This window comes from Mobula hypostoma, unplaced genomic scaffold, assembly GCF_963921235.1.
Source record: "Mobula hypostoma unplaced genomic scaffold, sMobHyp1.1 scaffold_76, whole genome shotgun sequence".
Taxonomy (NCBI): Eukaryota; Metazoa; Chordata; class Chondrichthyes; order Myliobatiformes; family Myliobatidae; genus Mobula; species Mobula hypostoma.
Window position 1 is genome coordinate 197,305 of NW_026948249.1, and position 14,222 is coordinate 211,526.

The 14,222-nt window shown below is 48.5% G+C and overlaps 1 protein-coding gene across 2 annotated transcripts in view; it reads left to right on the forward strand.

Moving 5' to 3' along the window:
• Positions 1 to 14,222, forward strand: part of LOC134342171 (zinc finger protein 229-like) — a 150,066-nt gene that overhangs the window by 130,484 nt on the left and 5,360 nt on the right. Inside the window, exon 1 of one of the 2 annotated variants that reach the window (XM_063040144.1) lies at positions 8,300 to 8,389. The exons of the other annotated variant lie outside the window; for it this stretch is intronic. The gene's annotated coding sequence lies outside the window, so the exon portion shown is untranslated. Of the gene's footprint in view, positions 1 to 8,299; positions 8,390 to 14,222 lie in introns of those variants that run through there. 2 annotated transcript variants of the gene reach the window in all.

Consider the following 14,222-nt stretch of genomic DNA (forward strand, 5'->3'; position numbering starts at 1 on the left):
TCAGAATGACTTCAAACATTTTCAGTTTTTAGTGCCAATCTCCAGCAACTTGAGATTCTGTCTGATTTCCACCGAGTGACAGACAGGGGGGATTTCCAAACACAGTTTGAACACCAAACTCATGGGTCTATTTCTACTGCTGTAAACACGGAATAGCCCTTTTACTCATAGCCTCTCCTCAGATTAGCAGTCATTGCTTCCAAAGGAACTCCAGAAATAAACATCTGATCCCAGACCAGAAATACTCGCTCAACACCTCATAAACCCAAGCAGCTCGATGCCCGGGTCCATTTTACCTGGAGCAAAAACTGTGATATCCCAGGATCCAACCTCACACAGCTGAACCTGCCACTCACTGACCCTGAAAATCTCACACATCATCCTCCCACCCCATCTCACACTGGATAGTGCAATCTGGGACTTCCACACAACCAATGTCCAGCTGCTTGAAATTTCTGCTTCATTGCAGAAGGACGACCGTCCAGCCCCATCTGTAGAAGCACTAACCAAAGTCAAAACCAAAACAGTAACAGTTCCATATGCCTGGAATGTAGATCACAGGACTCTCCCAGTACTCTTTGCTGCCAGGAAAATGCTGCAGTGTGTAAGCCAGTCATAGTTCAAAAACCAGCACCTCCACACCAATGCACAACACAACTGGTACCTGATGACCCTCTGGCATTCCAGCTAACAAAAACTGATTCTGGAAATAACTCAGCGAGGCCAAAGGTGCAAAAGAACACTTCACAATAACAACAAGGGTTAGAAGATTGCTGATATATAACATTGAGGAGGTGGGACACAGGGTGGACCGAGGTTGACCCAGATGGTTGATGTATATCACTGAAGCAGGGCAGTGGGGTGGGGTTTGGAGACTGGACAGAGGTTGACCCAGATGGTTGATGTATATCGCTGAAGCAGGGCAGTGGGGTGGGGTGAGGAGACTGGACAGAGGTTGACCCAGATGGTTGATGTATATCACTGAAGCAGGACAGTGGGGTGGGGTGAGGAGACTGGACAGAGGTTGACCCAGATGGTTGATGTATATCGCTGAAGCAGGGCAGTGGGGTGGGGGGGGGGTGAGGAGACTGGACCGAGGTTGACCCAGATGGTTGATGTATATCGCTGAAGCAGGGCAGTGGGGTGGGGTGAGGAGACTGGACCGAGGTTGACCCAGATGGTTGATGTATATCGCTGAAGCAGGGCAGTGGGGTGGGGGGGGGGGGTGAGGAGACTGGACCGAGGTTGACCCAGATGGTTGATGTATATCGCTGAAGCAGGGCAGTGGGGTGGGGGGGGGGTGAGGAGACTGGACCGAGGTTGACCCAGATGGTTGATGTATATCACTGAAGCAGGGCAGTGCGGTGGGGTGAGGAGACTGGACCGAGGTTGACCCAGATGGTTGATGTATATCACTGAAGCAGGGCAGTGGGGTGGGGTGAGGAGACTGGACCGAGGTTGACCCAGATGGTTGATGTATATCGCTGAAGCAGGACAGTGGGGGGGGGGGGGTGAGGAGACTGGACCGAGGTTGACCCAGATGGTTGATGTATATCGCTGAAGCAGGGCAGTGGGGTGGGGGGGGGGTGAGGAGACTGGACCGAGGTTGACCCAGATGGTTGATGTATATCACTGAAGCAGGGCAGTGCGGTGGGGTGAGGAGACTGGACCGAGGTTGACCCAGATGGTTGATGTACATCACTGAAGCAGGGCAGTGGGGTGGGGTGAGGAGACTGGACAGAGGTTGACCCAGATGGTTGATGTATATCGCTGAAGCAGGGCAGTGGGGTGGGGTGAGGAGACTGGACCGAGGTTGACCCAGATGGTTGATGTATATCACTGAAGCAGGGCAGTGGGGGGGTGTGAGGAGACTGGACAGAGGTTGACCCAGATGGTTGATGTACATCACTGAAGCAGGGCAGTGGGGTGGGGTGAGGAGACTGGACAGAGGTTGAACAAGATGGGCAGGGATAAGCACATGGAATCAGGTGGGAGAAGGGATCAAAGACAATCATTGATGGTCCTCCAGCAATACACAGATACTGAATTAATAGTACATACTACTGTATAACAGATCCTAAAATGACAAAGTTAGAACAAACAACAAGAAATTTGCCATATATACTTTGACCCTCACCAAATTTTTATCAACACACCATAGAAAGCTTCTCATCCGGACACTTCACACGTTTCCATGGTAACTACTAGGCCCGTGACTGTGATGAACTCCAGAGACCTTTGGAAACAGATCAGCACATCACAGAAACCCTTCTGCCCCCTCGACTTCCCAGTCCCTCGGTAAAGCAGGCAGTGAAATGAAAGATCCCCACAACCTGGGACGTTCTCCTTTCTCACCCATCCCATTCGGGGAGAAGACAACAGCCTAAAGCTCAGCGACAAATGCGAGGAGCCTCAGGAAGCGAGGCGAGTTGGGGGAAGTTAACGGGACTCAGTGGCCAACATTAGATTTCCCCAACACAACATAGAGGAAACGTAGAACATAGAATAGTACAGCACATTACAGGCCCTTCGGCCCACAATGTTGTGCCGACCCTCAAACCCTGCCTCCCATATAACCCCCCACCTTAAATTCCTTCATATACCTGTCCGGTAGTCTCTTAAACTTCACTGGTGTATCTGCCTCCACCACTGACGCAGGCAGTGCATTCCACACACCAACCACTCTCTGAGTAAAAATCCTTCCTCTAATATCCCCCTTGAACTTCCCACCCGTTACCTTAAAGCCATGTACTCCTGTATTGTGCAATGGTGCCCTGGCTATCCACTCTATCTATTCCTCTTATTATCTTGTACATCTCTATCATGTCTCCTTTCATCCTCCTTCTTTCCAAAGAGTAAAGCCCTAGCTCCCTTAATCTCCGATCACAATCCATACTCTCTAAACCAGGCAGCATCATGGTAAATCTCCTCTGTACCCTTTCCAATGCTTCCACATCCTTCCTATAGTGAGGCGACCAGAAATGGACACAGTACTCCAAGTGTGGCCTAACCAGAGTTTTATAGAGCTGCATCATTACATTGCGATTCTTAAACTCTATCCCTTGACTTATGAAAGTTAACATCCCATAAGCTTTCTTAACTACCCTATCTGCCTGTGAGGCAACTTTCAGGGATGTGTGGACATGTACCCCAAGATCTCTCTGCTCCTCCACACTACCAAGTATCCTGCCATTTACTTTGTACTCTGCCTTGGAGTTTGTCCTTCCAAAGTGTACCACCTCACACTTCTCCGGGTTGAACTCCATCTGCCACTTCTCAGCCCACTTCTGCATCCTATCAATGTCTCTCTGCAATCTTTGACAATCCTCTACACTATCTACAACACCAACAACCTTTGTGTTGCCAGCAAACTTGCCAACCCACCCTCCTACCCCCACATCCATGTCATTAATAAAAATCATGAAAAGTAGAGATCCCTGAACAGATCCTTGTAGGACACCACTAGTCACAATCCTCCAATCTGAATGTACTCCCTCCACCACCACCCTTTGCCTTCTGCAGGCAAGCCAATTCTGAATCCACCTGGCCAAACTTCCCTGCATCCCATGCCTTCTAACCTTCTGAATAAGCCTACCATGTGGAACCTTGTCAAATGCCTTACTAAGATCCATGTAGATCACATCCACTGCACTACCCTCATCTATATGCCTTGACACCTCCTCAAAGAACTCTATCAGGCTTGTTAGACATGATCTGCACTTCACAAAGCTATGCTGACTGTCCCTGATCAGATCATGATTCTTGAAATGCCCAGAGATCCTATCTCTAAGAATCTTTTCCAGCAGCTTTCCCACCACAGATATAAGGCTCACTGGTCTATAATTACCTGGACTATCCCTACTACCTTTTTTGAACAATGGGACAACATCCGCCTCCCTTCAGTCCACCGGTACCATTCCCGTGGACAACGAGGACCTAGCCAGAGGCTCAGCAATCTCTTCCCTCGCCTCGTGCAGCAGCCTGGGAAATATTCTGTCAGGCCCCAGGGACTTACCCGCCCTAATGTATTCTAACAAATCCAACACCTCCTCTCCCTTAATACCAACATGCTCCAGAACATCAACCTCACTCATATTGTCCTCACCATCATCAAGTTCCCTCTCATTGGTGAATACCGAAGAGAAGTATTCATTGAGGACCTCACTCACTCCCACAGCCTCCAGGCACATCTTCCCACCTTTATCTCTAATCGGTCCTACCTTCACTCCTGTCATCCTTTTTTTCTTCACATATTTGAAGAATGCCTTGGGGTTTTCCTTTACCCTACTCGCCAAGGCCTTCTCGTGCCCCCTTCTTGCTCTTCTCAGCCCCTTCTTAAGCTCCTTTATTGCTTCCCAATATTCCTCAATAGACCCATCTGATCCTTGCTTCCCAAACCTCATGTATGCTGCCTTCTTCCACCTGACTAGATTTTCCACCTCACTTGTCACCCATGGTTCCTTCACCCTACCATTCTTTATCTTCCTCACCGGGACAGATTTATTCCTAACATCCTGCAAGAGATCTCTAAACATCGACCACATGTCCATAGTATATTTCCCTGCAAAAACATCATCCCAATTCACACCCGCAGGTGTGAGCTTTATAGCCCTTCCCCAATTAAAAATTTTCCTGTCCTCTTTCATTCTATCCTTTTCCATGATAATGTGAAATGCAAGGGAGCGGTGGTCACTGTCCCCCAGATATTCACCCACTGAGAGATCTGTGACCTGACCCGGTTCATTACCTAATACTAGATCTAGTATGGCATTCACACTGGTTGGCCTGTCCACATACTGTGACAGGAATTGGTCCTGGACACACTTAAACTCTGCCCCATCTAAACCCTTGGAACTAATCAGGTGCGAATCAATATTAGGGAAGTTAAAGGCACCCATGATAACAACCCTGTTATTTTTGCACCTTTCCAGAATCTGCCTCTCAATCTGCTCCTCTGTATCTCTGCTGCTACCAGGGGGCCCGGAGAGTCACCACCCATGGGGGAGTGTGAGCACACACCACGTGATCTTGCGTCACAAAGCGGAGGGCGGGGCTAAATAGCCTCACGTGACCTGTTGGCGGGACTTCCATTTCAATTCTGCGGAAAGAGACAGCCTGGGCTCCTGGTTTGGGTCGTTCAATGCAGATTAAGTGGAGTCGACACGTTTCTGACGAGCCCAGAGAACTGGGTACTAAATGAGTAACTGGCCCGCAGTTCAGGGCTGACGGCCAACATCGGATCTCCCCACTCGGGATCGGTCTCAATACTCACCGATGAGAAAGTGACATCTTCAGCCCGTAAATAGTGATCCCGACCCCCGGCTCCCCGATCAAGGAGGCGATCGTCCCTTCCCGATCCCGCAGACGATCCGCTTCAGCACTGCGCCGAAAAGCAAACGCCGACAATCTAGCGGCAGTGAGCATGCGCGAAGAGACTTTGCGTCATCCGGAGGGCGGGGCCTCGGGAGCAGACGCGCTGCTGCCCGTCTGCGGTTAAATGGGCGGGGCGAACAGGATCACGTGACCGGTGGGTCCCACAACCCAGGGAGAGACTCCAGCGACCCGCCCGTCACTCTGTGTTATGTACAGCAGCGATAGACCACAAACTCAGTCTGTATTAGTATAAACTACTATCTGTATTAGTATAGAGACAATTAAACAAACTACTCTTCTAAACAGAAGTTAACAGTGTTATGCGTTTGTGGCTGCCAAAATGTCAAGTTTAGGAACAGTTCTGAAAGTTTCAAGATGGCAAGTTTCAGTTATCCACGGAATGGGGAAATTTGTAAATCCACATTAAAATGCAACGAGGAAGTAATCACAAAGAATTTCACAGATTCTACGCTGGGAAAAGGAAATACAAATCACAGAAGATTTTTAGTCGTCGAGCCGTATTCCAAAGTGTGTGTGTGTGTGTGTCTCCCTCGCCCTCTCTTTATCTCTCTTTTCTCTCTTCTCCCTGTCTCTCTCTGCTCCGCTGGCCCTCCAACTGTCTCTGTCTCTGTCTGTCTCTCTCTCTCAGCTCCAGCAGTCAGTGTACTGACGTCATACTCCCGCCTCCTGCAGCCTCTCTCACAGTGACACCCACAGCAAAATGTAACCTCTGATCTCGTAACACTTGTCCCTCACATCTCCTCTCACCTTACATGTATTAGACATTTCAACCCCCAGGAAAAATATATCGTCTGTCCGCTCTATCTATTCCTCTTTTAATCTTATAAATGTCCATCCAGTCTCACCCCAGCCTGCGCCGCTCTGGAGAAAACAACACAAGTTTGTCCAGCCTCTCGTTGCAGCTCTGAACCACCCGATCAATCTGTGCAGTCTCTTTCAGGGAGCTGTGAACTTGGATCCAATATCCCTCTGCTCATCGACACTGTTCAGGGACTTTCATTCAACAGTGTACTGTCTCTTTACATTTCACAGTGTACTGTCCCTCTACATTCAACCTACCGAGCTGCCAAGATGATCATCACTAATCAAATCTCACTGAGTTTTCTCAGGTCCTGTTGAATTTATTCCCAAGTGCACAAGTACGGGAAGGTACAGGGACAGAGAAACACCCAATCCCCCATTGGGGAAGAGATACAAAATCCTTAAAGCGCGTACCACCAGGCTCATGGACAGCTTCCTGTCTGCGGTTGTCAGCCAAATGAATGGTCTCCAGTCCAATAAAATGGACTCGACCTCACAATGTAACTCGACGTGACCCTGCCCCATATGTCTATCTGCACTGCACTTTCTCTGCAGCCATAATGCTTTGTTACAGTTATTGTTTTGTCGTATATCAGCTCAATGTACTGTTGTAATGTATCGATCTGTGTGGATGGTACGTCAGGCAAGATTTTCACTGTAGCTCAGTACGTGATAAGAATAAACAAATTCCCCATTTTAATTGTGTGGAAATATTAGACAGACTGAGCTTCTGCTTTGGAACCACAGAGGGAAACTTAACTGAACTGAGGAACACAAATAAATAGAAAAGGCTTCAATCTCGCATTACGATCTGTGGTAACTGGGATCAGGTGACCGGTGGTGGGTCTCCCAGACCAATTATCAGAATCAGGTTTAATAGCACCGGCAGATGTCGTGTAATTCGTTGTCTCTGTGGCAGCAATAGAACCTAATTCATAGCAATAGATTTTAACCCCCTCTGTGGTGGGGATTTACAGACATTCACCACCCTCAGAATGGAGACATTTCCCGGACAGTCCACCGCCTTTTTCAGAGACTGGGATCCCTGGTTCAACCGGTAATGATGTTTTGCATTTCAATGTGTTCACCCCTCAGTCCTCGATTCTCTAAATGAAAGGGTTATCGCAGTTAATCTTTCTTCATATGATGACCCCACCACTCCAGGGATCAGACTGGTGAATCTTCATTGCACTCTCCATATCAAATACTCTCTAACCTCTTTGTTAATCCTCTATGGAATTAATTTCCATCTTCTGCAGCCCCGTGTTGCCCCAATCACTCACCTCCCACCCCCGTCACTATTTCCACCTTCCCACCTCCCCCCTCACCTGGATCCACCTCTCACTCCCCAGCTCTTGCCCCATCCCCACCCCTCACCTCTTTTCTCTGACTATTTCCCGTCCACTCTCAGTCCAGAGGGAGGGTCTCGGCCCGAAATGTTGACGGTCCATTTCCCTCCACAGATGCTGCCCGACCCACTGAGTTCCTCCGGCAGTTTGTTCTTTGGTCTGTATGACCCGTGTTAGTGTGGGGAGCGGGATTTTACACCATATTCCAGGTACAGTCTCAACAAAACACAAATAATTGTCACTTTGCCCGGACCATTGGCCCCGCTTGCAGGGCAACAGTCTGCCGGTGTTTGCCCCCCAATGTGGTGAATCCCTCTGCTTCCGCCACCACCGTGGGCTCAGACATTTCCACAGATGAGCCCCTCCTGTCCCCACCGGGACAAACATCCTGTCCGCCCCCTCTCTCACCGTCTTCATCCTTTCAATAAAATCCCCCTCTCCCTCCCCGGGGAACCGGCATCAAACCGACGGGCCGAGCGGTCTCCTCCTACCTCTCAGCGACACATCAGACTCCGGCCGCAGGAGACGCTTCACAAACGCCCCAACTTCCCTCGGAGGGAAATGGAAATAAATCAGAAAGCGGACATTTACTTTGACGGTTGTCCCGCCGTGACGGAAAGTTCGGGAGGCGGGGGTAACGCCCTCTCGCTTTGTCCGCCTCTGCTATTGGCTGGAAACAGTGATTGACATCGCTTCGCACCAATGGGAATAGCGCAGCGCGTGACTCCTCTGTTGACGGCGGTGGGGGAGGGGCCGGTCACGTGATTAGTAGCCCAGCCGTTAAACCGACCAAGCTCGAGCTCACCAGCGCGCGGTGCACAAAAGGCCCCGGATGATCGGTTGAGGTGAGAAGGGGTCTCCGGGTTGGGGGTCTCACCGGGCGGGCGTTTTCAACACCGACTTCGGGTAGTTGCTGTGACTCCGGACTCCGTGACCCGCAATCCCGGGACAGTCCTGCTCTCTTCCCTCTCTCTCAGCCCCACCATCCGTACACGGGCCCCGGGGAGCTTCCGGCTGATGAGGGAATGGGAACCGATGGATCTCTCAGACAGAGCTGAGCTCCAGCTGTCTAAATGCAAGGATCGGGAACTCGGAGAAAGGGAACAAAATCTTTTACATCAGCTGTTGAGAAAATCACCTTTGTTCTGCCTCCAGTCACAAACAAGAGAAAATCTGCAGATGCTGGAAATCCGAGCAACACACACAAATTGCTGGAGGAACTCAGCATTAGTACTCTTTTCCATAGATGCTGCCTGGCCTGCTGAGTTCCTCCAGCATTTTGTGTCTGTTGCTTGTTCTACCTCCTCCTGTTCTGGACTTTTCTACCCGTAAGAATATGTTTTGTCCCACTCTCTCTGGGGACATAATGATATCAAACACCTTTGCCCTGGGCAACAAGTAGCTTTCACATCACAAATGTGCCAGACTCCAATGAGACAGACTACTGCCCTTCCCTTCATATTCATTGGCATTGCCATCACTGAGTTCACCACCGTCAGTCACCTGGGGGAGGGTTCAGGGGAAATATTTATGTACAATACAGAAACTGGTGTTACCTGTGTGTATTGTGGTGATGCAAAAGTTGCTGGAGAATTTGCAAGTGAGCAGAAGTGGAGTGATATTTGGAAATCTGACTTTTTTAAGCGTCCTTTAGCAAGCAAATCACATATGGACAGTGTGGAACAGCTGTGGAGAGAAAATCCTTCATAACCTGCTACAGGCCTACTATACAGGTTGTGTGAGAGTGCAGATGAACTTGATCAAACCCAGAGGACATCGAAGTTCTTATTGACAGTGATTTGCTAGCTGTTAAAATGAATGGCTCTCTATTTAAAGTTCACTCTGCCCATGTTGTCACTGGGTTAAAAAATGCACAGGAAAAGCTTTATGTGCACACTCGTCATTACAAATTAGAGGGGATATTGGTGGGAAGCTGGGGAGACCTCCAGTGTCCCCGATGCCCTCACCTACATGATGCACATCCAGCTGCAACTTGTAACCCTGCACTTTAAGGAGTTTGAACTTGAAATGGATGAATTCCAGATCATCCAGGAGCTGGAGGGGGTGATAGATATGACATGAAGAGAGGTGAATTACACCCAAGGTGCAGGACACAGGAAACTGGGTGAGAGTCAGGAAGGGGAATGAAATTAAATAGCCATCACAGAGTACTCTTGTGTCCATCCCACACAACAACAGATGGACCACTTTAGAAACTGTTGGGGGGATTACCTGGCAGAGGAAAGTCAAAGGGGTGATAGGGGATTCGTTAGTGAGGGGAACAGAACAAGAGGGGTCTAATATCCCAGTGGTAAGGCTTGCTAGTGCTAGTGTGGGGAGAGAGTGATGTGGTTAAAATAAGTTGTAGGGGGAATGGGAGCCAGAATGACAGAACAGATAGTGGGGAGGGTGAATTGAATTGAATTGACTTTATTACATACATCCTTTAAAAACATGAGGAGTAGAAATCTTTTCGTTATGTCTCTGTCTGAATGTGCAATGTATAATTTATGGTCATTTATAATAAATAGTTTGTACATAGGACAGTCAATATAACAAAGAAATGCAATTGTATCAGCATGAATTAATCAGTCTGATGGCCTGGTGGAAGATGATGTCCCGGAGCCTGTTGGTCCTTTTGCTGTGGTACCGTTTCCTGGATGGTAGCAGCAGGAACAGGTTGTGGTGAATTGGGTCCCCAATATCCTTTGGGCCCTTTTTCACCCAGAGGGTTGTGGTTCTGCGGATTGCTCTGCCTCAGAAGGCAGCGGAGGCCAATTCTCTGGATTCTTTCAAAAAAGAGTTAGATAGAGCTCTTAAAGATAGCAGAGTGAAGGGATATGGGAGGAAGGCAGGAAAAGGGTACTGATTGTGGATGATCAGCCATGATCACAGTGAATGGTGGTGCTGGCTCGAAGGGCTGAATGGCCTACTCCTGCACGTATTGTCTGTTGTCTACAAACCTATCTCTGTAAATGTCCTGAATAGTGGGAAGTTCACATCTACAGATGTGCTGGGCTGTCTGCACCACTCTCTGCAGGTTCCTGCGATTAATGGAAGTACAGTTCCCATACCAGGCAGTGATGCAGCCAGTCAGGATGCTCTCAGTTGTGTCCCTGTAGAAAGTCCTTAGGATTTGGGGGCCCATCCCAAATTTCTTCAACCATCTGAGCTGAAATAGGTGCTATTGTGCTCTTTTCACAACACAGCCGGTATGTACAGACCATGCGAGATCCTTGGTGATGTTTATGCCAAGGATCTTAAAGCTGTTCATTGTCTCAACCCCAGATCCATTGATGTCAATCGGGATTAGCCTGTCTCTATTCCTCCTGTCGTCCACAATCAGCTCCTTTGTTTTTTTTTCAGATTAGATTAGATTCAACTTTATTGTCATTGTGCCAAGTACAGATACAAAGCCAATGAAATGCGGTTAGCATCTGACCAGAAATGCAAAGAATAATGTTATTTACAAAATAACTGAGAATAAAAAGTAAGTGCTACAGCACACAAATATACAAGTACTGAGACAGTACAATACGGGTGCAATACTGCTTAGCGCTGTGATGTGAGGTTCAGCAGGGTTACAGCCTCAGGGAAGAAGCTCTTCCTGTGCCTGCTGGTGTGGGAGCGGAGGCTCCTGTAGCACCTACCGGATGGAAGGAGAGTAAAAAGTCCATGGTTAGGGTGAGATGCATCCTTGATAATGCATTTCACCCTGCCTGGGCAGCGTTTATGGTGGATGTTCTCAATGGTGGACAATTAGGTGCCGATAATCCGCTGGGCAGTTTTCACCACACGGTGGAGCGTTTGGTGGTCCGAAACGGGACAATTGCCATACCACACTGAGATGCAGTTGGTGAGTATGCTCTCAATGGTACAGCGTTAAAAGTCCGTCAGCACCCTGGGACAGAGATGAGCTTTATTGATACTCTGCAGGAAGTAAAGGCGCTATTGCACCTTTTTGATCAGGATGGAGGAGTTCAGGGACCAGGTGAGATCCTCGGAAATGTGGACAGCAAGGAATTTGAAGCTTGATACATGCTCCACTACAGTTCAGTTGATGTAGATTGGGAGTGTGGCTCCTAGCATGCCTGAAGTCCACAATGATCTCCTTGGTCTTCTGGGTGTTAAGGACCAGATTGTTGTCGGCACACCATGCGGCCAGGTGCTGGACCTCGTCCCTGGAGGCCGTCGCGTCATCCCCTCTGATCAGGCCAACCACCATGGTGTCATCTGTGAACTTGATTATGGAGTTCGAACCATGTACAGGAACGCAGTCACAGGTGAAAAGGGAGTACAGAAGAGGGCTCAGCACACAGCCTTGAGGCACGCCGGTGTTCAGGGTGAGAGTGGAGGAGGAGAGGTTGTCTAACTTAACTGATTGGGGTCTGTTAGTCAGACAGTCCAAGGTCCAGTTGCAGAGGGATGAGCTGATACCAAGCTGGTGAAGTTTGGTGATCAGCTTGAAGGGGCTTACAGAATTGAATGCTGAACTAAAGTCAATGAACAGCATTCTAACGTAGGAGATGGGGCTGTCCAGGTGGGTCAGGGCAGAGTGAAGTGCTGTGGAGATGGTGTCCTCTGTTGATCTGTTGGTGCGATCGGCAAATTGATGGGGGTCCAGGGTAGTGGGCAGACAGGATTTCGGATGTGATACAACCAGTCTCTCAAAGCACTTTGCAATGATGGGGGTGAGTGCAACTGGGTGGAAATCATTCAGGCTCGTGGCAGTGGAATGCTTTGGCACTGGCATGATGATGGCGATCTTGAAGCTTGTGGGGACAAATCCCTGGGCCAGGGACAGATTAAAAATGTCCGTGAAGACCCCGGTCAACTGCCCTGCACAGACTCTGAGCACACGGCCAGGTATTCCATCCGGACCAGCTGCCTTCCGTACATTCACCCTGCTCAGGGTGGCACAAACATCGGAGGTGGAAAGTGAGAGATGCAGTTCAGCAGGTGGGAGATCCGTTTTGAGGGTGACCTCCTTGTTCTCTTGGTCAAAGCGAGCGTAGAAGTAATTGAGCTCATCAGGGAGGGAAGCAGAGCTGGAAGGGGGCACAGTACTGTAAACATAGCTTTGCTGAATCAATTAACGACAGCACAATAAGATCGTTACTTATTTTTCACCCGTTTATTTCTTCGAGCTTAGCCGACGAGTGAACTTGGACCCGACATGAGGGAGAAAATCTTTCTCGTCTCCCTGGCGGTTCAACAAGTTCACTGCCTGATGTCAGAATTGTCAGAAGTTATAAGGCCACCGATACAAAAGAACAATCAGTCTGATAACCACTCCGGCCAAGTCAATGTACTACTGATACAAAGAACAATCAATCAGCCACCTTAATTAAAGAAAAGAATGTCCTACCTGGTTTGCTGGAGCCACAACTTAATTACAAAGAGAAGAACATCCGTCAAATTTATGCTTTAAATAAAAGGGAATGTTCTGTCTAATTTCCATCATGTGGATCTGGGCGAACCTTAAACATTATCTTGCTCCAAAGAAAGCAGCTGTGAGACATTATTCGAACACACTGCAGCCACAGACATAGTCAGTACTTAATTCATTGTTTACAGGGATCTGAGAATCCCCCATTCCCTGAAACTTCATCAATGAGCATAGAAGTAATTGAGCTGATCAGGGAGGGAAGCAGAGCTGGAAGGGGGCACAATACTAGGAGGTTTGAAGTCTGTGAGGACCTGTATGCCATGCCACATGGGCTGGGGGTCTGAGGAGTTGAAATGCTCCTTGATTCTCTGTTTGTAAATGTGTTTAGCCTGAGAGTTTCCCTTGCTCAGGTTGGCCCTGGCTGAGCTGTAAGCCTCCCGGTCTCCAGACCTGAAGGCTGAATCTCTGGCTTTGAGTGGGAGGTGAACCTCTCTGTTCATCCATGGTTTCTGATTGGGGAAAACTTGTATTTGTTTTAGTAATGTTACTCTATCTACACACTTGTTGATGTGCTCAAGGACAGAGTTGGTGTATAAATCAATGTTAATCTGAGAGTCTGTGGTGGCATGGGCAGCAAACGTGCTCCAGTCTGTGTGCTGGAATTGGTGCTGAAGAGCAGAGTCAGCCCCCTCCAGCCAGATCTGAATAGTCTTCATTGTGGGTTTCACACGTTTAATGACCGGGCTATACTTGGGAAGCAGAAACAGTGAACGATGGTCAGATTGTCCCAGGTGGGCGAGGGTAGTGAGTTTGTCAGCATCAGCCACATTTGTGTAGACATGATCTAAGGTTTTATTACACGTGGTGGTGCGTAATACATTTTGGTAAAATCTTGGAAGCACGGTGCACAGGTTATAATGATTAAAGTCCCCAGCGACAGACAAAGCTCCGTCTGGATGCAATGTCTGCAGCTTGCTAATAGCAGCACTGAGGTCTTTCATGGCTACTTTAGCATTAGCATCCAGTGGAACGTAAACTGCGACAGTAATGATGCATGTTTTGTGACAATGAGGGAGAATTTGTTTACTTGGCACCAGTCAGATGTTGTTCAGACCTCAGAGTCAGCAATCAAATGGTTGAGCATGGTGCGATGAATGTGCTGAGCTGTGTATATCACAATGCAAGAAGCGTTGTAGGAAAGCCAGCTGAGCTCAGGACAGGGAATTCTGATATTGTAGCTATTATTGGGGACTTGGTTGCACCCAACAATCTGAGGGATTTAGAGGAAC